The 9,035-nt window shown below is 34.6% G+C and overlaps 1 protein-coding gene across 1 annotated transcript in view; it reads left to right on the plus strand.

Moving 5' to 3' along the window:
* Positions 1-8,689: 8,689 nt before the first annotated feature.
* Positions 8,690-9,035, plus strand: part of LOC111799302 — a gene marked incomplete at its 5' end in the record, with an annotated part of 4,061 nt that continues 3,715 nt past the window's right edge. Inside the window, 1 exon segment of the mRNA XM_023682811.1 lies at positions 8,690-8,870.

Genomic DNA, 9,035 nt, shown 5'->3' on the forward strand with positions numbered 1-9,035 from the left:
TTTTTTTTTTTTTTTTTTTTTTTTTTTTTTTTTTTTTTTTTTTTTTTTTTTTTTTTTTTTTTTTTTTTTTTTTTTTGTAATTTTTATATTTGTGTTTCTATACTCTTTCTTTTTCCCTCGTCTTCTCATCCTTCTCCTTCCTCCATCCATGGCCGCCGCAGTCCACCGTTACCTCCGTTCATCCTCGTCTCCCCTTTGTCTTCTTCTTTTTCTCTTTCCTTTCCACCGCCGCCGTCGTTACTGTTGTGCCACCAGATTTCACATCTGGAACGAATCCAGGGTCATGATCTATCTCCGACCTATCTCTATCAGATCTGGAATATTTCTACTCAAGAGCTTTCAGATCTGGAGCGTTTCATTCTAGGTCTAAGAGATTCAGACTGATTTCTTGAGATCGTGAGTTCATAGATCTGTATTGCCTCATTGTCGAGACACTAACATTCATTATTGGTTCGTGGTGGAGTCTCGGCCGCATGTCGTCGGTGAGCCACAATCCTTTGTTGAAGATGAAGTCACGCGCCGCTGCAGTCTCCGTCAGCCGCGGTTCAGGTATCGCCGGCGCAGTCGGAAGAAGGGGTTTTGGACGGAAGTTGAACAAGAAAGAGAAGGAAAAGACGACGATGAACTTGGGCTCTCGATTGGGCCACATTTCAAATCCTTATTGGGCCCAATGGGCCTGGTTTTTTCTCAGGCCCATATATAACCTCTTAGACTAATATTTGGATTTTGGATTATCCAAGGGCCCAACAATGGTGTTAGGGATACAAAGGATCTCACAACTAAAGTTTCTTATTAGATTCATGACCTAATGAACTTCTACAATCATTGCAACAATCAAGTTTCTTTCGATGGCTCGAGATCTTAATCGACCTATTAAAAACTTCGAGAACGTAGTCTCACGTATCGTAGGTAGCGCTAGGTTCATGAATATAATTAGTGGGTATGAATCGTGACAGGTACGTAAATGAACTGAGACTACATTCGAATGAGACTGATCCTGAAGATACGAAGTTACAAACTTTAGGGTTTAGGGTTTAATCATAGTAACTCCAAATTAAATTCTTATAAGAACTACGTGAATAAGAATAAAACACGTCAAAAATACTCATGTTGGTTTGAGAAGACAGTGTTCACTCTTAGAAGCAATTTAACATAAATAGATAACATGATCATGTGAGTCGAGGAAAAACTTATGAATGAACCAGCTACAAGAAAAGACCAAATAAAAGGTTTGTTCGAGAAGTGCCCAAGTTTCAGAGGCGAATAGCGAGTTAGCGCAAGAAGGGTAGCTCCGCAGTCGGAAAAAGTAGAACGTCCCACTCCTATTAAGATAGGAATTGGACATGTCAGATCTAGGGCATCACTTTCTCGCTCCCAGAAATATAGTCATCCCCACCCCTTCACGTTGGCGTACAGACCTATTTTTTACATATCTCTCGTTATTTGGGATCCTATTCATCCCGCACTACTTTTCTGTAGTTCCAGACACTCATGCTTGCCTGTTTGATGAAAAACAGGCTGGGTCCTTTATGTTAAAGAGTTTGACAGAAAAAGTAGGGGTCGAATTCGACCCGGGGGCTCTTAGGAAGCAGTGCTAGAGCATCTCAGTTCGAGTTTGATGCCGCTATTGAAATAGCTTTTCTGGCTATATTTTTGGCAAGAGAATGTCAAGATTATCAAGTGCCAAATTCATATTCCAAACAGTGACCTCAATCCTGAGTACAGTGTATTACAAGTTATAAGATCTGACATTGGTTAGAGAGGAGAATAAAACTTTCCTTATAATAGTGTGAAAATCTCTTTCTAACATACGCGTTTTAAAATTGTTAGGCTAACAACGATACATAACGGACTAAAACAGACAATATCTACTAGCGGTGAGCTTAAACGATTACAGAACACGCACACTTAAAACATAGTTTTTAAAAAAGAAAGTGAAGATTAGTGAAAGTAATTATGCTTAGTTAGCTGCATTGCAAAGTATGTCTCCTTAATTAAAATGTTGAATCATGATTTTTCATTTCAATATTATAATCTAAAACTTACTTTATCCGATTATTAATTTTTTACTTTATAGGTAACACAAGAGTTAAATGTATCTTAAACGGTAAATTCTATCGATGAGTTTCACATTTTTTACCTTCGACTTTCTTTAAAAAAAATCATAAAAAGATATATTTTCGTGTACGTTCATTAGATTATAAAATGAAAAAAAAAATGGTACGAAATTGGAAGCTTACAGTCGGCTCATATTTTTTAGTCATCGTCGGCTCATAAAAAGATATATTTTCGAGTCGACGGCTCATACTTCAAAAGGTACGCAATCAGAGTCCTGGTCTCCTCCCACGGCTTGGAAACTTACCGTTTCATGTTCCATTTCACTCTACGATGGAGATTATTTTCACCCTTCCCTCACGGTACTACTTCACTATCAGTCACCCACGAGTATTTAGCTTTGTAGGTGTGAAAACCTCTCATAAATAGACACATTTTAAAATCGTGAGACTGACTGCAATACATAACAGGCTAAAGCGGACAATATTTACTAACGGTGGACTTGAGTTCTTACAAATGGTATCAGAGCCAAACACCAGGCAGTGTGCCACTAGGGGTAGATTGTGAGATCTCCACATCGGTTGGAGAGAGGAACAAAGCATATCTTATAAGGGTATGTGAGGCTGACGACAATACGTAACAGACCAAAACGAACAATATATACTAGCGATGGGCTAACTTGTTACCGTCCTTGATCTATTTAACATTAAAAAAAAAAATCACTAAACTACTATACACAAAATTAAAATTTTAGAATAATCCTATACCGAACAGACTAATTCTTAAAAATTTCAAATCGACGTTTATAAAATTCAGAAATCTATTAAACACAAAATTCAACATGACGAGTACTAAATTGATAAGTATAACTCGAGCACGATTCCATCCCGTTCGTCGATGCTTTTCGAAATTTAAATCTTATAAAAAAAATGTTTTTAATAATATGAAATGGAAAGGGAAAAAAAGGGAGATGGAATGGGCAATGAAGAAGAGGATGGGCCTTACAAATTTGCATAAAACACAACACAAACAGACCAAAGTTTAAAGTATTTTTGGACTANTAGATTTTCTTGTTCACTAATTGTATTTCGCTCTCTATCCTTGTTTTTCCCTTTTTTTCTATGAGAATGTGATTCTTATTGAGAAAGCAAAAAAAGAAAAAAGAATGTTCGGGTTTTTAAAGCGGTATGAGATACCTTCTTTTTCCCTCGTTCGGTTGTTTTAGATAATTGCTTCTTTTTGTTCAATCCGATTAGTCGGATGTGAGGTAGTGATATGCTAAACCCTAAACTCTAAACTATGCTCGTGAAGTGGATTGACCTAAACTCGAAACTCGAAACCCTGAACTATGTTCGTGTTGGCCAAATAAAACAAAATTATGCTTGTGTTTTCTAAACAATTGTTTTTATTTTCCGATCAGTTTAGCCAGATGTGAGGTAGGGATGTGCTAAACCTTAAGCTATGCTCGTAAAGTGGATGAGTGTAAACCCTAAACTATGCTTGTGTTGGCTAAATAAACCAAAATTATGCTAGTGGTTTTCAATCATTTTAGCCCAATGTGAGTTAGAGATGTACTAAACCCTAGACCCTAAACTATGCTCGTAAAGTGGATGGGTCTAAACCCTAAATTATGCTCGTGTTGTCAAAATAAACCAAAATTATATTTTTTTTTCAATCAATTTAGACAGATCTGAGGTATGCTATACCCTAAACCCTAAACTATGCTCGTGAAGTTGATGAGTCTAAACCCTAAACTATGCTTGTGAAGTTGATAAGTTGAAACCCTAAACTACGCTTGTGATGACCAAATAAACCAAAATTATGTTTTTTGTTTCAATCCGTTGCCAAATGTGAGGTAGAGAGATGCTAAACCCTAAACCCTAAACTATGCTCGTGAAGTTGATGAGTCTAAACCCTAAACTATGCTCGTGAAGTTGATGGGTCTAAACCCTAAACGATGCTTGTGATGACCAAATAAACCAAAATTATGTTTTTTGTTTCAATCCGTTGCCAAATGTGAGGTAGAGATATGCTAAACCCTAAACCCTAAACCCTAAACTATGCTCGTGAAGTTGATGAGTCGAAACCCTAAACTACGCTTGTGATGGCCAAATAAACCAAAATTATGCATTTTTGTTCCAATAAGTTTAGCCAAATGCAAGGTAGAGATATGTTAAACCCTAAACCCTAACCTATGCTCGTGAAGTATATGAGTCTAAACCCTAAACTATGCTCGTGAACTGTATAGATCTAAACCCTAAACTATGCTCGTGTTGGCCAAATAAACGAAAGCTGATAAATTTAGAGTACATTCTCAACTGAGACTCTGACTCCACTCTTAAACGTCCCGTCCTCCTCAAGCTCATCTCGATTCACAAGAAAATGAATCAAACGTGCAAAAAAAAAAAAAACGAAGATTCAAATTAAAATCATCATAAATTTAGAGACCAAAGAGGTACTCTTGTTGCCATGTAGTACTTGCCTTTATTTTAGGGTTCAAGAGTTTAGGAGTTTGATGAATAGAGGAGGGATATAGAGGGTTTCCTTGTCAGAGGAGGCCACTATGGCAGCTGATTGAAGGACTGTTGTAGGGCAGGCTGCCACAATGTAGGCCTCATGGCATGGGGGAATGATGGTGTTAGTGGGCCTTTGGACAAGTTGGAGGGACCTATGCCTTAAAAACTTAGGGAATTGAAACAAAAACACTATCTCTTCCTCTATGACGCTTCTATGTGCATCTCGTGTTCGGCCCCAGGTTACCTAACTAAATATAATCGATAGTGGCACTGGATTTCTATTTCAGTTCATGGGTCTCACGGTACTTTTAATTTTTAATCAAATGATGATATGACCTAATTTACGTGATGATAGTACAAAATTCTCGCTCGTGTTGACCTAACTAAATATAAGCAATATTGGTACTGGATTCTCGGTTCAGTTTGTGGGTCTCAGAGTAATTTTGATTAAATGATGATATAACCTATTTATGCAAAGATAGTACAAAATCTTCGTTCGAGTTGACCTAACTAAATATAAGCGATAGCGGTACTGGATTCTCAGTTTAGTTTGTGGGTCTCAAGGTAATTTTAATTAAATAATAATATGACTTTATTTACGCGATGATAGTACAAAATCTTCGCTCGAGTTGACCTAACGAAATATAAGCGATAGTGGTACTGGATTCTTGGTTCAGTTTGTGGGTCTCAGGGTAATTTTAATTAAATGATGATATAACCTAATTTTTCAATGATAGTACAAAATCTTAGCTCGAGTTGACCTAACTAAATATAAGCAATAGTGGTACTGGATTCTCGGTTCAGCTTATGGGTCTCACGGTACTTTTAATTAAATAATAATATGACTTTATTTACGCGATGATAGTACAAAATCTTTGCTCGAGTTGACCTAACGAAATATAAGTGATAGTGGTACTGGATTCTCGGTTCAGTTTGTGGGTCTCAGGATAATTTTAATTAAATGATGATATGACCTCATTTACGCGATGATAGTACAAAATCTTCGCTCGAGTTGACCTAACTAAATATAAGCGATAGTGGTACTAGATTCTCGGTTCAATTTGTGGGTCTCACAGATTTTTAATTAAATAATGATATGACCTAATTTATACGATGATAATACAAAATGTTCGCTCGAGTTATTATTCTACAGTATAAATGTGACAAATAAATAAATTAGTGGTACATAAATGAACCGAGATCACATCAGAATGAAACCGATCGTAATAAGAAGTTAGTTAGAAATTTTAGAGGCTCCTTCTTCAAAGCTTTCCCTTCCTCTTAAAGCTTTACTGTCAGCTCAGCTAAGGCAGCCTGTCGGTGCTGAAAGCTGACCCCTTTACACCTCTCTCTCTCATAAGCCCACCATAATATTAAATAAGCCAAAATAGTTTTTAATTAAAATTAAAAAAGTTAATTATTTTAATAATAATATATTATTTTTCAAATGCCTCCATAAATTCTTTTTTTTATAATTTAAATGGTTTTATGTATTATATATATTATTATATATATTATGTTCACCCTCTTACTGACTCAACATGAAATGGTAAAAAACTATCTAGGATGAAAGTATATAAAATGGGTTTGGAATGAGCATGAAACCATAGACAACACGTCCTGGACAAGCAAGACTGAAATATCTGTCATGCGGCCATTGACTACACACCTTGGACATGTATGACCATGACATCCTCCCTCACTCAATTGACTGACGTCCCTGTCAACCGACCCGAACAAACAAGGCTAGAACATCTGTCATGCGGCCATAAGCAACATGCTTTGGACAAGCATGATCGTGACATCAAGTAAATAAGAGACACAATAATGAATCGAGACCACATTTAAATAAGGGTAATCTCGGAAATAGGACCGTTAAATTTTAAAAAAAAAATTAAAGTTATAGTCTATCTCAATATAGTGTACTTTTTTTTCGTCAATCAATCATAATAACTCACAGTTAAATTTTCTTAATTTGGAACGTAAATTTTCTTTAAAAACGTGTGAGTGAAGACAAAAAGCATCGTAAAAAGACCCGTGTTGGTTTACGAGGATAGTACTTTTTACTTTTAGAAGCGATAAGTAGGTAATATGACCATATCACATGAAAATGTCGAGTGAGATGTTAGAATTACAAAATTAGTAATTTTTACTTTTAGAAGCTATCGGGCTCGAAGCTCTTACCTTACCAACAAGCCGACATGAGTTCAAACACTGTTACGGTTTATCTAGGGATATTAGTTTCGATCGAGATTAATACTCGTGACACATAATATAAATAACTTACGTGGAATAATTAATTTTTTTTAAATAAATAAATCCACATCCCTTGTGAAGAGCCATTATGATGAGATCCTACCTTTTAGTCATTACCAAATAAATTTTAATTCTTTATTAATTAGATCTTTAGAAAGTCAACTTTTCATTATTTTTGAAAAAACAAATGATTCCTTTATTTTTTTTTTAATTTAATAAAAATATTATTTTAATTTATTTTTAGTAATTGTTGTTCCCATTATCATTTTTATTTTCATATTTATTTAATTAATTGAAAAATCAACTCCATGAATTTTATAAATTAATTCTATTAATTTTAACGTTTTAGTTTTCGACGTGCAAATTTTAACACGAAGAAAAAAATCTCTCTCTACTCGTGCCCCTTTTAGCTCCGGTGTCGCCACCGACATTCTTTCCTCGATGTCAAACCTCAAAGTCAAGTCGCCCTTCTTGCCCAAGCCCGACACCACCCATGACCCGCCCGTGAGGAGCCCCTCTTCACTTTTATCTCTCTCGATAAAACCTCACGCAACATCGTCATTACTGTAGTTGAAGTTTTTAAAATTGTCACATCAGCCACTGTTTAAGAAATCAACGAAAGAGGAACGCGATAAAACTATTTGATAAAGATTAGTGGCGTAGATATAATTTTCAAATTTCAAGGATAAAAAAAATGGTAATTTATTCTCGAATTCAAAGACAAAATGTAGTAAAATATACCAATTAAAATGATAATTTTAACTTGATTTATATGAGATAATCATGGTTAAGAAAACATAACCACAGTTAGGTTTAGTTGGAACACACCCATGTCCGGGTTCATATCCATGGTTGAAATTTAATTTAACATTCATATCCATCATCGACCATGACAAAACAAATGACAACCTTAAAAAGAAAAAAATGTTTGAAATTGTTTGAAATCATCTGAACGGTTGATTTTTAGAAGTTATCTAACCATTCGACATTCTTCTTTCATGACGATAACAGATCCCGTCTATCTATCAATATGCTTAAAGCCACCCGATCTCGTGACTTTGTCATCAATTCTAATATTTAAAAACTAATAAGTAAATTATTAATAATAAAATAATCTCATCAACCGTACGATGAACATAACGACATATAGTGAGTTTCATTTCTTTCAAATTTCTTCGCCATCATATTCTTAGTATTGTTTTTACTGGGCACCTGGACCCGACATTCCCTTGCATTCCCTACAACATGGTCACGTTTTGATTTTCAATTCTTTTTAAGTATTTTCAGTTCTTTTGAATGGAAATTATTAGTAATTGTTTAATTTTTTTTTAAATTTCATTAATAACCTTTAACTTTTTAAAAAACTTACCGATTTTTTTTAATTTTAAAAAATACTCTTACTATTAACGTATACAAAAAAAAAAAAAAAACAGCATTAATCCCCAAAATTTAAATTTTTTAATGTTATTATATGAACATAAAAATTTCTATATTTAAAATAGTAAATTTAAATTTATTATACAGTTTAATATTTTAAAAAAAAATTAAAATTGCTTATTAAAATTTTGAGGTATTTTTAAAAATAAAATAATAATAATAATAATAATGATTATTTTTTAGTTATTTATTAAAGTTTAAGGATGTTTTAAGATTTTTTTTATTAATTTACCCAAAAAAAAAAAAAAATTAAAGAGGCAGTGGCATAATCGTAATATATAGGGAAAGGAAGGTCAGATTCATAAATCTCTCTCTAAAAGCAGAGGAGAGAGAGATGTGAGTTAAGGGCGGAATCGCTATGCGCTCCAAAACGTAGAAGTACTTGTTAACATAAATGGCGAAGAAGAAGATCCGAACCCTTCAATTCTCTCTCTCAGATCCAAATCGTCCGATTCACACACACACACACTCTCTCTCTCTCTCTAGCTCGTTTCGTTTACCCATGAGCTTACAGAGCTCAACCCAATCGTGAGGAGAGAGAGAGGGATAGACTACTCATAATCACACCGAACCACCTTACACCCTCCATTCTCCGATTTTCTTGCGGTATTTTCTCATCTTCTTCTTACTTTTATGCTCTTGCTTTCTTCTTCAATTACCTCAGTTCTTTCCATGGATAATTGTGTTTTTTTTTCTTTGATTCATTGCTGCGGAACTCGATTTGGAGGATTTGGCTACTTTTTTCCTCTCTTTTCTGTTGTTTTCTGTTGT

The sequence above is a fragment of the Cucurbita pepo genome, chromosome LG07, assembly GCF_002806865.2.
Source record: "Cucurbita pepo subsp. pepo cultivar mu-cu-16 chromosome LG07, ASM280686v2, whole genome shotgun sequence".
NCBI lineage: Eukaryota > Viridiplantae > Streptophyta > Magnoliopsida > Cucurbitales > Cucurbitaceae > Cucurbita > Cucurbita pepo.